The sequence below is a fragment of the Ailuropoda melanoleuca genome, chromosome 4 (genome assembly GCF_002007445.2).
Source record: "Ailuropoda melanoleuca isolate Jingjing chromosome 4, ASM200744v2, whole genome shotgun sequence".
NCBI lineage: Eukaryota > Metazoa > Chordata > Mammalia > Carnivora > Ursidae > Ailuropoda > Ailuropoda melanoleuca.
The window spans coordinates 125,704,731-125,721,204 of record NC_048221.1 but is presented as its reverse complement, the minus strand read 5'-3'; the positions used below and the strand labels follow the sequence as shown (position 1 = coordinate 125,721,204).

General features: G+C 38.5%; 1 protein-coding gene across 5 annotated transcripts in view; it reads right to left on the bottom strand.

Annotated features, from left to right (window-relative positions):
* Positions 1–6,497, bottom strand: part of ITSN2 (intersectin 2) — a 141,024-nt gene extending 134,527 nt beyond the window's left edge. For 2 of the 5 annotated variants that reach the window (XM_034659824.1, XM_019808590.2), the window contains exon 1: positions 6,367–6,497. The gene's annotated coding sequence lies outside the window, so the exon portion shown is untranslated. Of the gene's footprint in view, positions 1–6,021; positions 6,228–6,366 lie in introns of those variants that run through there. The other 3 variants (XM_034659823.1, XM_034659825.1, XM_034659826.1) reach the window with 2 other exon arrangements.
* Between the last annotated feature and the right edge of the window lie 9,977 nt (positions 6,498–16,474).

Here is a 16,474-nt window from a genome sequence, read left to right as displayed (position 1 = left end):
AAAAAAAAAAAAAAAAAGATTTGGGTCCCATAAAAAAAAAAAAAATAAGAGATGAAAATGCCAAAGAAGTCAGAAAGAGCAGAGATAAATATTTCTCAAAGAAAAAAAATCTTTAAAAAGTATAACTTCAATAATAAAGAAAAACAAGGTGGTCTTTATCAAATTAGCAGATAAAAAAAAGCTGATGTTTCTGAGGATGTGGGAAATAGGACTGGTCTCATTGGTAGGAGAACACACTTTGGTACTGACAAGTTTTTCTAGAAGACAACTTGGCAATAAGTTTACACTCATAGATGTGTACACAGATACAGTTACAAAGATGTTAACTGTGGCACAATTTAAAATTTAAAAAATCATTACAAAATACTTTAATGGTACAGAACCAATATGAGCCCAGGATGCAGAGTCAGCCTAAGTTCACACCCTCTGTCTACCACTTATTAGCTATGGGATCTTGGGAAAATTACTAAACCTGTCCTTGTTCAATCTTCTCAACTATAAAATAAATAATAATAGAACAGTTCTTATGGAGAGGCTGAAAACTAAACAAGTAAAAATACGTAAAGTGTCTCAAAAGTAACTAGAATACAGTAAACGCTTAGTATATATTAGACATCATGAACATTCTGTGGTAGCAAGGCAATATAATTTAGCCAATAAAATTACACTGTAGATAGATATACAATAAAATAGAACGATGTTTTTGATAAATGCTAGTAAGCAAAAAAAGCAGGTTACACAGAAGAATATATAATTCCATTTTTTTGCAAACAAAAATTTCTAGGAGGAGATCTACCAAAATATTCATACTGACCATTTCTCTGAGTAACATGATTATTAGTGACTATTATTTTCTTCTTTCAATTTCCCTATTGCTTTCCAATTTTCCAAAACAACAAATATTACTCATAAAAATAGTATAAACAAAAAGCCTACAGGACTTAAAAGCAAACACAATATATCACTTTTAGGAAAAATAAAATTAAGGTATCTATTCTAAACCATTTGACAAATCTCTGCTCTAGACTCCTGCTGTGCCTGAGGTCTGTTGTTCTGGCTTAAATTACTAGAAAACAGAAATATTCACAGGTGTGCTGGGTGCAAGCCCAATAGTAATATGTGAAATGATGAACATTTGTGTTAAATACAATGATGTGAAATACTAAGTTTACTCATAAAACGCACAGAATAATCTTTTCCCAAATCTTGAATTCCTTAATAATAACTTCAAATAAGGCAAATTTACTTCTCTCAATTACCCCCCACCCAACTACCCACATATTTCCTACCCCCATTTCCTATGTTACTTTTCTCCATAGCCCTACCAAACTCTAACTTCTAAACATTTCATTGTCTCTCCTTCTTCCTCTTGAATGTAAGCAGCACAAGGGTAGGAATTTCTGTGGATTTTGTTTACTGCTTATATGCTCATTGCTTGGACCAGTTCCTGGCATGAAGGCAGTATTTGTTTTAAGAATTAATTAGGTACCATGATTTATGAGTAACTTCTGTTGGGTTTAATTCTTTAAAGATGAAAAATGGTTGTTGATAATAAAGAAAAAGTTAAAGTAGATGAAAGAAAACAGGCGGGGGAGCCTTTTTTTTATTTTCCCATCGAAGCCCCTAGAAAGACAAAGATGAGGTAAAGTCAATCTGATGAGGAAAGCAATAGCAAAGATTATTTAAGAGGGAGCTGCAGCACGTACCTTTTCAAGATGAGATTACCACCATGCTACAAAGACTATAAAACCCAGGTACTAGAGAGTAACGTTCAGAAAAAGTTTTGGGTTATCTGTATAAAGTCTAAATGGCTCTTGACATCTCAATCATACAAGTGACTCAGCTCTCTGGACCCAGTGGAACCCTGGATCCTGAAGGAGCCAAAAACTCCAAGTCAGAACCATAGAATGAGGCCCAGACACCAAAGAAAGAAGTGGACAGGAAAAGCCTTCCAATATGGGATGTCTCTGCAGCAAGACAAAATCAATTTATAAGCTGGAACTTCACTGGAACTTTGGCAGAGGGAAAGCCTAAGATGCCCCTAAAGAAGAAAAGGTAAATGGAAATTAAACCATAGCTTCTGTTCTTCTACATTTAGGTTTCCAAGACTTACCACAATGTTAGAACGTGCTACACGTGCATCTCAGTTCATATCATTCTCCGCAAATTTTCGTTAATCTTGAAGTTCTCACTTATACTCACCAAAATGTATTTCATGCTCACTAAAAAGTAATCATCAAATGCTACATGCGCTGTGAAATTTATTAACCTGACCTACTTAATTCTTATATTTAAGCACTCATTCTTAAGTGTGTAGGAGGAGCAGTAGGGTGATGAAAAGTGTCCAAATACCTATGCCAATGGATTTAAGCAAAAAGAAAATGATAAAGCCTTAGTTATCAGTATCCTTCTAACTGTCAGAGTAAACCCTGCTGGGGTTTATCAACATGGACTCTATAGTTTGACATGGCCCACCATTCTTGATCATTCTTTCCCCCACCCACCTCATACCAATCAAGTGCCCTTCACACTAAGAAGTCCAAGTTATTTAAGCACCTGGATTCAGAGACTTGGAAGTGATAATCCAAAGCAATAGTTCCTTTTGCAGATATTTTCTTCCTGTAGGCTATGTTTTCTACCCCTCCCCAAATTAAGGGGACTAAAAAGACAGATTCTTTATGGGGATATGGGATTATGGATCAGTTTTTCTATTTTCCAGACCTCTTATATGGATTGTTTTGATGGTAAGATTAAAAATTAAGGGGCAAAAAAGTGAATTTTTTTCCAGTCACTAGGGAAAAAGACCCCTCCTCCCCCCCCCAAAAAAGCATTAAGCTGGTTTGAAATTTCTCACTGAAGCTAGTTGGAATAATGGTAACATTTATTGAGCACTCATACTAAGCAGAAGTCACTGCGCTAAGAATTTTATATCACATATGACAACACTATGAAATAGATACATTTTATAGGTGAGAAACAGAAGCTCAGAGAATTAAAATCAGTTGCTCAAGGTCATACAACTATTTAGTGTTGGAGTTAGGAGCAGGAGGTTTAACTTGAAAGCCTATATCTTATCTACTATGATTACAATGAACATAAGTGCAATTTTTATTAACCACACATACTTTTTCTAAAATGAATATGCATTAGCGAAGAAAATAATCTACAAAATACAAAACAGTTGCTTAAATGAGACAAGTTAAATGTCTACTGTCTGGTAATAGATCCCAAATGTCTCCCATAACCAGGGCTGAATAGCTTCACAAGTAACTAAATCATTCAGCATCCTGATAGAGCTGTGAGATGATTTTTTAAGTGAATCTCTCAGAATAATACAATACATTTGCAAATGAAATATACTGCCCTCTTAGAGTTGTATAAATACCTTATTTCTTGATGTATTCACTGCCCTACTTCTGCTCAGCTTCCTCCTCTCCTCCCCCACTTCCTCTCTGCCTTAAGATCCTTTAAGACCAGTTCAGTTCCTCCTTCTCAAAGAATACCTACAAATACGCAGTGTACCCAGCAGGACTCTAAATCAGTGGCTGTCCTCCGTCATCAGTTGCCGTGCTCTGTAGTTACAGAAGGGTACAAAGTAAAAAATGAACTCAAGAAAAAAAACAGCATTTCTGATGCACCTTCATCTTCAGATCTATTCATTTACAGAATTTATTCTAAACATTCTTATTTCTCTACTTCACACTTGGAATCCTGTCTTTAACAATTAGTACACCAAAAAAGTCTGCCTTTTCTTAGTCTTCCTTCAAAAATAGTTATTCCACAAAAAATTTTTCCATAAATAAGGTATTGAAAAGATCAGAATCCAAAAAAAAAAAAAAGAAGAAGAAGGAAAAAGAAGCAAATGCACAGATAGGAATAAGTATACCACATTTTTAGTAATATAAGTTTTAGTGATATGATTTAGCAATATAATTAGTTTATTCTGAATCATTTCTGGAACTTGTTCATAAAATGCTTTACAAGTAAATATAGTATATAAAAGTGCTAGTTACGTATCAGTGGACTAACATGTATTTTCATTCATTTACTTATACAACAAATATTTATTGAATGCCCAAATAACTTTTTTTTTTTTTTAATTTCTGAACCAAGAGGAATGATAAAGGCACAGGTTCTAAAGTTAGAAGGATCTTGGTTTGAAAGCTGGCTCTTGTACTTATGAGCTCAGAGACCGAGAGTAGACAGTTAACCTCCAGGTTAGCATTTCACTCATCTATTTGATAGAAGAAAAAGAACTACTCTTACGGTCTTTGTGAGGTTTAACTGATTATGCAAAACAGCACACGGCCTAGCATGTACCAAGTGCTCGATAAATTATAACCGCAGCAAATATATGTTAATATTGAGGAAAGTAGTTGAAGGAGATGGCCAATAAATGTTCTTTTTGTCTTACTAGAAAGGTGGGAATTTGTGAAACTCTGTATTAAAGATACATTAAAAATAAAAATCTTAAGGTTATGGGGAAAAAATTCCACTTAATAAAAAAGAGATGTGTTAGGTACGTAGGGTGAAATGACTAAAAAATAAAGATAAGAATAAGAGATGGATAAAGAAAATCCTGACAGCTCCTAAGTGATGGGCATAAAAAGGTTCATTAAACTATTCTTTTTTTTGCAAAAATACAAATTTTTTATGACTATAATTGCAATCCCAGAACATGCCTAACACATTTCCTCATATTCAGAAGAGACTGGGATTTTAGCCTTGAGATTTGTTGAACTAACAATAGTACTTTCGTGCTCAATAATTCAGTACAGGTCAAGTTTTTTCAGACAATTCTACCTTTCATTATAAAGGTGAGCAGAGGGAATAAATTCATTAGAGCATTACAAAATACAAGCTTTTCTGCTGCTCATTAATATTACATTAAAATAGCAGCAATGCACATTTTTCCATGTCCTTGAAAAATACGAAATTGTTTTTAAATTAAGCTTTTAAAAACAACTTCCACCTTCTATACTTTTGAAATTACAAGAGATATATGCCAATCATATCTCAATAAAGCTGGAGGGGTGGAAGCGAGGAATTACTAGAGAATGTTAGGCCCAGCCAAAGAAACCCAAAGGTATGGACATCAGAGTCGTTATTACCTTTAAAGTTTGAGGGACATTATTATTAATTTATGTAAAGATTTCCAGACTGCGTTTAGCTTTTATCGCCAACAATACGGCAAACAAGTACAGGGAAAGAAGCAATTAATTTTCTTAACAGGCTTAAGGAGCTTAACCTACAGAGTCTATGCCACCTAAATTAAGCTGACTAAAACAACACAAAATTTCAAGTCACACCTCGCCTATCTCTGGGTAAGCAAGTAAACACTAGTAAAAAACAAACTACAGCAATTAGTAAAGCTATCATTTTGTGTTAACCTTAATTCCTAAAATAAACTGGTTGGCTCTATCAAACATATTCCTAATTTCTAATTAATTCAAGTCTCAAATGAAGCATACTTGCCATCGGCAATCATTCAACGACAAAGCACACGATTAATCACCCAAATACTGCATCTTTTGACAGAATGCAAACCCATCTGCAGTTTCGGCCTCTGTTTACCCATTCACTACGTACATGCAGGAGTCTTTTTAAAAAAATAAATAATAACAAGGAGTAAACTTTACTCCGGCCTGAGAGATTACATCTCTCCGTGCTTCCTGTATACCCTGGAAGTCAATAACGCTAAAGTCAAACGGTAACATTTCCCAACTTTGGTTTAATGCGAGCTGTGGACGCGGAGCATCCGCCCACGGGCCGCTCGTGACTCGGGCTACTTTGACGCACCGGGATGCGGCTCACCTCACGTTCCGCACCAGCCATTACCAAGGAAAGCCAACTCGGCGAAGAAAAAAAAATGGTCCCCGAGAAAGCGTGAGGGTGTCCCTAAGGGCCTTCTTCCGCCCGCACCTCAAAAACGAGGGGCCACGCCGCCCGCCGCCCTCAGAGGCGTCCGCGCCCGCACCTGCCCCGCGCCCTACCGCAGCCCCTGCCAGCTGCTGCACCCACCTGGCGCCCCCGCCGCGCCTCCCGCACGTCACAGCGCGACCCCGCGCCCCTCGGTACAAGCAGCACGGCCGCGGGCAGACGCCGGGAGACCTTGCTCGGCTGCCGCCGCCGCCCGGTTCGTCGCCAGGCCGCCGACAGCGAACCTGTTGCGCAGCCTGTCACGGCCGCTCGGGCTGCGCGGCGCCGCCTCAGCCCCACAACAACATGGCGGCCGCGGCCTCCGCAGGAAGCCGGGGGGCGGGGAGGTAGGCGACGGGCCGGGCAGCTGACGGCCCGCCCGCCCGCGGCCGGCACCGACTCCCCCACCCTCGGGAACTCGAGGTTGGCCGGGGCGCGGCTCCTCACCCCCAGAGTTCCGGGGCACCGGACCCCGCGGGCCTGGTGCCAGTGCTTCTCTCTCCCCTCGGGGAGGCCCTGAAGCCCCGGGCCCGGCAGCCCTTTCCTGAAGCAGCGACGGCCCACCTGGCTCCTCCTCCCCGAGGTGACAAGTTGAGGTTGGGTGGTGCGTTTCCTGCCACTGCAGAACCCCCACGGTTTCGGGGAAGGCCTAGCCGTGTCGGACACATGCCTGTTGCACCCCATATGGGGCTCTCTCCGGAACCTTCGCTCTCTCTAAGGTTAGTTCGCTGATGTGAGAGCTGGGATTCTCCTGGAAAGGGGATCTGAGGCAGGAAAAGGAGGTCATTCTCGCCCTTGCTTATGGGTGTGGTACAGTCTCCAGAAGGACTAACCATACCCAAAGGTCATCCATTTGGCATTCCGCACTCTCCTCTATACCACATAAAAAAGGCCAACAAGGTAGGGACCTCCCCACCCACCTCCACTTGGGAGAGCAACTTCCCCGTAAACTCTCCTGAGCAATAAGAAGACGTTCAGCTCTCCCCAAATTCCACCAGGTGGTCTGCAGAAGCTGAACATTCTTCCCTAGGCTATAGCCACCTGGCAAGTGAAGATCAGAGTATCTCTTTTTTCTCAACACTTCCAGCTCCTGGTCTCTGCACAGAACACCAGACTCAACGGAAGTTACCACCATATACCCTTGCCCTTGACACAGCACTCCTAGAGAAACGGTTTCTTTTAGTTGGGGTTGGAGGCAGAGTCATGGTTTCTGTGGGTGTAGCAAAATGGGGTTACAAGACCCAATATTTCTGTTGGCTTTTAGAGGCAGAGTGGGGGCTAGTCCCATGTACAAAACTCATATCCCCCTGACTTATGTTGGTAAGGGAGGAATCTGTGCAGATCAAATGATCTTGTGGCTTCCTTACTTACCTGTTAGGGCAGGAGAAGGTAGCAAGGCTGGCTCTAGAGGGATGGGTCCAAACCTTAGACCCATCTGAACTGGCCAACCAACTCATGTGAGGAACTTAGCAAACATCGATGATGATAAACAGGCTTTTCCCGCTCTCACCCTCAGTGTTTTTTCTAACTCTTCGATTAGAACCTGACCAAGACCTGACAGACAGGTCCTGTGCTTCGGTAACACAGTGAGGCCGGACTCCTTTGTGTTAGTCTAGGAAGTCCCTTATCTACTGGGGTTAATCTGACCCTTATCTCCTGGGGACCAATCAATCTGCAAACCACCCTAGCTAAGAACAACACTCTTGACCACGTGGTCTCATTCCCATGGCAGACATCACCAATTAATTGTGGTACTTCCTTTCAGAGCCCATATTCAAGAGTCTAAGCCTCTGAATCCTTCTCAGCATAATGCTCCAGAGACTTGGTCGAGGGCAAAACCTGTCTTTATTCCTGATAGGCCGATAGCTAGTCTCCATTTTCCTCCCATCATTTTGTCAATGTCATTGGTTTCTGGGTTCTGGACCTGATGAAATTCACCCGGAGTCCTTTTTCTTTCTGAAGGAGGTGCCAAATCCATGGCAGGACAAAAATTACATTTATTAAAAGGAATATCTATAAACAGAAAAAGAAAAAACATTTTAAACATCTCCCTAAAATAAACCAAAAATTTAGCAACCTCTCATGGAAATTGGAGTCCTGTATATAACTGGGAGCCTATAGTATCCTAGCTGCCAAAACATTATATCTCAGGTTTCCATAAGGAACTTTGAGGCCAGTTTGTCCACCCTATCCTTCTCATTCAGTATTTATGACTTACATAGATGATACAAACACCATCCTACTTCTTTGATGTCCTCTTCTATTCACAGAGCATATCTTGGAACTGTATCTGTAATTTCTCTCCTTGGTATTTCCCAAATCCCACCACCTCTTGTTTACCTCAAACCAACTGATGATCAGATACTTGAAGGAACTAAGTCATAGTTCCTTCTAAGACATAGAGACACACTTGTCAAGTCTAAAGAATATTAGGAGTTATTGTAGAGTGAGAAGTCATAGAGGTCAGGGAAGGGACTAGATATATTACATTTTTCTTCCCCAAGTTCTTCCATAATTTAGGATAGATTCTTAGGCCTATCCCTAGTAACCTAGCTTTTCCTGGGGGAGCATTTAATCTCAATCTGTTTTCCTTACCTGCACTGACTCTCCCCACCCCAACCATATATATGTTTTATCAATTTCTCTTTCTGTTAGTTTTCAAGTATTCCATCCTTAATCCCATTCCCACCCAGTCTACCCTCAAAACAAACCCACAGTGGTGGGAAGAGGCTAGAATAGAGAAGAGAAACAATTCCAGGTTCTAAACATCCCGTCAGATAAATATATTATCTATCCTATAGAACAGGAAGGCTATGAGAAACTGGAGCTCATCTGTAATGCCTCTACTACTAATAAATCTCTGAGACAATGTGATAAATAATTTAGAACTTCTTTTATTATTTCTTGTTGTGCAGGTTTGTGGCTACAAGTCCTCTTAGTTTTATCTGAAAATGTTATTTTATTTTTATACTTGAATTACATATCCCCTGAATATAGAATTCTGGATTGACGGAGTTTTTTTTCTTTTGGCATTTTAAAGATGTTTTCCCATTGTGTTCTGGCCTTCATGGTTTCCACTGAAAGTCAGAGGTTGACCAGATCATTTTCTCCTCTAGGTAATATGCCATTTTCTCTTGCTACTTTCAAGATTTGCTCTTTATCCTTGGCTTTCAATAATTTGACCCTGATGTGTACCAGTGTGTACTTTTTTTGTGTTTATTCTCTGTGGCATTTATCTACAATTTTGTATCTGCAAATTTCTGTCTTTCATCAAATTAGGAAAAATCTTAGACATTATTTCTTCTAATACTTTTTTCTGCCCCATTCTTTCTCTTATCTCCTTCTGGCATCCCAGTTACATGTATATTTGATTGTTTGATATCATCTGGGGTTCATATAGATGTAGCCTTGTTGAACCACCATTGAACACCAGAAGAACCTGACTCTATCATTCTGATCCTCAGGGCATCTGAAGATAAGAGTAGTGAGCAGTGGAAATCTAAAGCTATACTCCTTTTACCTTCTATCTGTGGTAGGAGTTAAAATGCCTCTATTGCTAGCAACTGTGCTTTTTACCAGGGAGTCTCTTTTATTCTGTGGTAAAAAAAAAACAAAACAAAAAACCTCACAATATCTCTATACCACTCCTAAGCGTGTGCGCTCACACACAGAGTCAGAATTATTCTATTCCTTCTGAGAAATAGATGGAAAGTGAGGTTTGTCCTTTTTTAGTTTCTTTTTTTCTTTCAAAACTCACACCAAAGAATAGATGTGCTGACAGTCATCCTTTGTTCATAAAGAACTAAAGTCAAAGTCAATCTGGGAAACCACGCTGAGAGTGCCCTAGTATTTGACCAGACGAGCAAATGAAAAGCAGGTCGGAGATAGGGGAAGTCAGGGTCCAGGAAGAGGCCTAGGGCTTCATCTGGTATGTATTTGCTGATTCATTAATTAGATATTTGTTTTCACTCAGCAAATAGTTATTAAGAACCTATTAGATTTTAGCTACTGGAAACAAGGAGTTAGCAAGGAGTTAGCACTAGTGGAAGCCGCTGAGACCCAGTTCAGAGGTGTGGTTAATGGGCCTAATTAGTTCCTTCGCCCTGTCACCAGCTTCGTAACCTCCTGCATCTTATTTTGGAAACCTGGCACAGATGAGAAACAGAGAAGAAATGGAAATAGCAGTGATTTAAGGGGAAGCAGGAGAGAAGGATAATTCCCAAGCACACTGGAGGGAGTGTTCTCATTATTGGGCCGCTTGTGTCATGCAAAACTTGAGGCTCTGGCTTAAGGCCTGATGGTACTGGAAGAGGCAGTACCAGGCATATTAGAGGGGAAGTTAGCCCAGACTTGGCTCTGGGCCAGCACGGCAGGGTGGAGCCAAAGGCCAGACTAGGGCAAGGCGCTAGAGCTCTGGACAGGACGTGTCCATTCATGACTGAAACGCCAGGGGCTTCCAGTCTGGCAGGTGTAGCTCAGCGAAAGGGAATCCAACCTGTGTTCAGGAGTCAGACATGCTTCCTGTCTGGCATATTTGCCCAGCTGTCCAGTTCATTGCTGCCATCTCCAGCACAAACTTGGAGTGATTCCAGTTCCCTTTTTTGTAATAACCTAACTAATATTTATGTGGCATTTTGCACTTGACAGAGCAATTTTGTTATTTCATTTATAATCCTCACCACAATGCTGGGAAGCAGGGTAAAGATCTGTATGTGATCGTCTAACCTTGGTTGGTATGAAAGGAAAGAGGTAAAATCAGGCCTCAGTCTGGTGTGGATAGCTTTCCCGTGCCTGGTCGTTGTGATTTTCTTTTTCCCTTTTAAATAGAGAAACAGGCTATGCTATTCTGGGTTCAGATAGCAACAATGTTTTAGTTTAAAATACACAATGGATCAGATCATTTTGTACTGCTTGGCCCAGTCTAGCTGGAAAAACATTTTTATTTCTAGAATTATCATTTTTTTCTTCCTAAGGAAGATAATATGTTAAACCAATGAAATATAAGAGAGATAACTGGCCCCCACCCCCACTCTCAGGAGAGAGAGATGGAGTTGCTGTATTTGCCAGAACACTAGAGGAGGGAAGACCCCAGGCAAATGGGAGGCCACATTTTGCTTGTTTAGGTGATACGCTTAAAACTTGCTCTGTTTTGATTTCCCTCAAGAACAAGATGAACATCTAAAAATTAGAGCAATGAAATCACTGCCCAAGATGGGGTTAGCAACCTCAGCGTGGTTGCCGTCCTCATCCACCCTAGGGAAGAATGACCAGACCAGGAGAATTCTCCACCTGGGGACTCAAGTGGAAATTAGGATTGGGTGCTTGGTGCTATTTGCCATTTCTCTTTCTTTCTTTTTTTCTTTCTTTCTTTCTCTTTCTTTCTTTCTTTCTTTCTTTCTTTCTTTCTTTCTTTCTTTCTTTCTTTCTTTCATTCTTGTTGCATGTATCCACTAAATAGGCCTTTTTCTTTTTTCAAGTACCTATGGTTTAAAAGTGTTTAATTCAGGGATGCCTGGGTGGCTCAGTCAGTTGGACGTCTGCCTTCAGCTCAAGTCATGATCCCAGGGTCCTGGGATCTAGTCCCACATCTGGCTTCTTGCTCAGCAGGGAGCCTGCTTCTCCCTCTACCTGCCACTCCCTCTGGTTGTTCTCTCTCTCTCTCTCTTTCTGGAAAATACATAAATAAAAAAAAATTTTTTTAAGTGTTTAATTCAGTAGAACCACATGGGAGGGCAAGAAAGAACAAAATAGGCTTGCCTGCAAATTAATTGAACCTTAGAAGCCATTCTTCAACAGGTGGATGTTTTTGCCTTTTTTAATAAATGAATAAGTTTGAGTGTCAAAAAAAGTACAGCATTTGAACAAAGCCATTCAGCCATAATACTGAGAATTTTTGACAATCACCACCACCATTGTTTGCAGTGTGCAGACACATATACATACACATATATATACATACACTTATATACATATACATATAGTTTCTAATGAAAAATAACAGCACATGGCAGGTATTATAAGCCTCTCTTCACAGGTGAAGAAACTGTAGTTGAGAGAAATTGGACCATTTTTCCAAAATCATATTTAGGAAGTGGAAGAGCTAGAATTTGAATCCTTATTTTTATGACTATCAAGACGACACTCTTTCTACCCTACTTCTTCTCCCTATTATATAGCCTCAGTAATTTCTCTCTGTTTGTATTAAACATGCATGAGTAAGAACTTCCAAAATAATTTATCTTAGAAGAACAGTTCCCCAAAATATGAAGAAGCAAATAGTAGGTCAGATTGTACTCTGCAGTCAGACACCCCGTGGGATGCTCCCAGAGCTTGTGATTCCTTCCACTGAGGTCACGACTTCGTGTCACCGTGCACTCCTGTTCTCTGTGCTGGTCGTGGATTTCCAGGATGTGACTTATATGGTCTTATTCCTTATTTTCCTTTAAGAGTCTCTCGTGTAAATAACATAACTCTTTAGAATAAAGAGAACCTACCTGATCATTTGAAGAGGGGTGGCCTTGAAGATGTATGCTCAGTCTGGTCAGCGTGAACCATAATAACTAATTAAATGAACATCTTGCCATTCATGACCACCCACGTTGATCCAAGGTAATTCGGTAAGGTCGGATTACTCAAGATACTTAGAAAAGCTTCATTACATTCCGAATAGGCAATTGAAGGAAAATAAAATCTTAATGTCTGTGTCTGATTTTCAGTTCTGTGAAATGATTTGATCTGACTACAGAACATTTTTCTTCTTCTTTATTGAGGTATAATTTGCAGATGGTAAGGTACACACATAAATTTGCCAGGCTCCTAGATTTTATGTACGTGAAATACAGTATGTATCTATCTGTGTCTGGCTTCTTTTGCCCAATGTTGTAGACAGTCCATTTTGAAGCAACAGATTTTTTGCCCCACTTTGAAATTCTTCCTACAATTTACTCATCCATAGGATGAGAAATTTAAAAAGATTTCAGAGTAAGTCATCTTTCAAAGGTTGCCTATTATCTTATTTTCATCAAGAAGTAATTAATGAAAATCTTTGTGTAAAAGTTATGCATCCATTTATCTGTCCATAGTATTTTGTTCTAACAAATAATTTCAAGTTCTTTCTGTTACTACACTAAGAATCTTCAATTCTATGTTCTGGAAAATGCCAGCATTGTTTTGGCATATAAGAAAGTTGTTGACCAACGTCCCCAAATCCAGCCATGTTTTTATTTTCTAAAATTCACTTTTTTCTTCAGGAAAAAAAGGGGCTGTTTTATCCCTTTTTATTTTCCAAACAACATTATTTCAATGATTCTAAATAAGTTCAGAATTACACGTAGATTCTAAATAATGCAGCTGCATCATAACAAAAAATCAAACCTCTTTCATTTTCCTCTTAGGATTTGTGCATTTATATATATACTCATTATTTCACTGTATTCATTGTGTAAAATAATTTTCAGCTTTTCCTCACTTAATGTAAAGTCATAAATACTTATCCATAATAGCATGTTTTCTATATTTTCCATATTTATCTCTAAAAACTATATACTATCTATTGAATGAAGTACCATAATTAATGATTCTCTTGTTATTGGGTGATTTTAATTTTTTGTTATAATAAATTACATTTCCTTTCTAAACACCTAAACATATGTAAAATACATTTCCTAATAAATGTTTTCATAGATACCATTTTTCTTTCTTTTTTTTTTTTTAAAGATTTTATTTATTTATTTGACAGAGACAGCCAGCAAGAGAGGGAACACAAGAAGGGTGAGTGGGAGAGGAAGAAGCAGGCTCCTAGTGGAGGAGCCTGATGTGGGGCTCGATCCCAAAACGCTGGAATCACGCCCTGGGCCAAAGGCAGACGCTTAACAACTGCGCCACCCAGGCACCCCTAGATACCATTTTTCTTTCTTTTGGCATTCATCCTTATAATTAATGCTCTGAACTGTAATTACTGCATAAAATAATTATTGATAGTTTCTATAAAAATATATTAATATAAATTTTCTATAAAAATATATTAATTTACTTTGTAAATCATACCAGTTCCACTACACCTTCCTCAAAATATTTCATCTACATTTAAAAATTTTAATTACTAGGCAAAATAATTTTTCAATTTAAATTGTTTTTTTAATTTTTTAATTTTTTATTTTTTAAAGATTTTATTTATTTATTTGATAGAAAGAGAGGCAGCCAGCGAGAGAGGGAACACAAGAAGGGGTAGTGGGAGAGGAAGAAGCAGGCTCCCAGCGGAGGAGCCTGATGTGGGACTCAATCCCAAGACTCTGGGATCACGCCCTGGGCCGAAGGCAGACCCTTAACAACTGAGCCACCCAGGCACCCCTAAACTGTTTTTTTTTTTTTTAGATCATACGCTGTAAGATGAAGATCAACATTTTAATATTTTAATTAGTAAAAGCAATAAAATTACTTTTTATTAAAAAAATTAATTTTTCTTCTGTGAATTATTCACATTCTCTTCATTTACGTATTATAGTATTCCAATTTTACCAATTCATATAAAGTCTTTTTAAAAATTGAGATATAATGGGCATATAATATTAGTCAATTGTACAATATAATGATTTGATATTTGTACATATTGCCAAATAATCACCACAATAAGTCTAGTTACCATCTGTCACCATACATAAGTACAATTTTTTTCTTGTGATGAGAACAAAGGTTTCTCTCCTAACAACTTTCAAATATGTAATACAGTATTATTAACTATGGTCATCATGCTGTACATTACATTCCTATGACTTATTTATTTTACAACTGGTAGTTTGTACCCCCTTCAGCCATTTCACCCCCACCCCCACCCCACACTTCTGGAAACCATAAATAATCTGTTCTCTGTATCTATGAACTTGTTTTTTGTTTTTTGGGTTTTGTTTTGTTTTTTAGATTCCATATATGACTGAGATCATATGGTATTTATCTTTCTCTGTCTGACTTATTTCACTTAGCATAATGACCTCAAGGTCCATCCATGTTGTCATAAGTGGCAAGATATCATTCTTTTTATAGCTGAATAATATTCCATTGCGTGTATATCACATTTTTTCCCCAGTCATCCATTGATGGACACTTTGGTTGTTTCTTTATCTTGGCAATTACAAATTATGCTGCAATGAACATGGGGTGATATATCTTTTTGAGTTAATATTTTCATTTTTTATGGATAAATATCCAGACATAGAATTGCTGGATCATATGGCAGTTCTATTTTTAAATTTTTGAGGAAGCACCATTCTGTTTTCCGTAGTGGCTGCACCAGTGTGCATTCCACTGACAATGCACAAAGATTCCCTTTTCTCTGCGTCCTCACCAGTACTGGTCATTTCTTGTTTTTTTTAATAGTTCCAACTCTAACAGGTGTGAGGTGATATCTCATTGGTTTGCATTTTCCTGATGATCTTTTCATATACCTGTTGGCTGTCTGTATGTCTTCTTTGGAAAAATGTCCATTCAGGTCCTCTGCTCATTTTTTAATTGGATTTTTTTGGTATTGAGTTATATGAATTCTTCATATATTTTGGATATTAACTCCTAACTAGATACATAATTTGCAAATTTTCCCCCTTATTCAGTAGGTTGGCTTTTCACTTTGTTGATGGTTTCCTTTGCTGTGTAGAAGCTTTTTAGTTTGAAGGTTGTTTATTTTTGCTTTTGTTCCCTTGGTGTCAAATCCAAAAAACCATCACCAAGAGCAATGTCAAGCTTATTGCCTATGTTTTCTTCTTGAAGTTTAGGCCTTACATTCAAGTCTTTAATCCATTTTAAGTTAATTTTTTTATTTAAAGATTTTATTTATTTATGTGAGAGAGTGAGAGAGATAGTACACAGCAAGGAGAGGGGCAGAGGGAGAGGCAGAAGCAGGCTCCCCACTGAAGAGGGAGCCCGATGTGGGGCTTGATCCCAGGACCCTGGGATCATGACCTGAGCTGAAGGCAGATGCTTAACCGACTGAGCCACCTAGGTGCCTCTATTTTAACTTAATTTTTGTTTATGGTATAAGAGAGTGGTCCATTTTTGTTCTTTTGCATGTGGTTGTCCAGTTTTCCCAGCCATTGATTGAAGAGATTATCCTTTCCCCATTGTTTATTCTTGATTCCTTTGTCATTAAATTAATTGACCATATGTGTGGGTTTGTTTCAGGTCTTTCTATTATGTTCCATTGAGCTATGTGTCTATTTTTATGCCAGTACCATATTTTTTGATTACTATAGCTTTGTAGTATAGTTTGAAATTAGGCTGTGTGATGCCTCCAGTTTTGTTCTTTCTCAAGATTGTTTGGCTATTTGGAGTTTCTATGTTTTGTGGTTCCATACAAATTTGAGGATTGTTTGTTTTATTTCTGTGGAAAATGCCATTGGATTTTGATAAGGATTGCCTTGAATTTGTAGATTGGTTTGGGTAGTATGAACATTTTAATAATATTTATTCTTTCAATCCATGAAGATAGAATATCTTTCCATTTATTTGTGTCTTCTTCAATTTCTTTCATCAGTGTCTTATAGTTTTCAGTGTACAGGTTTTTCAC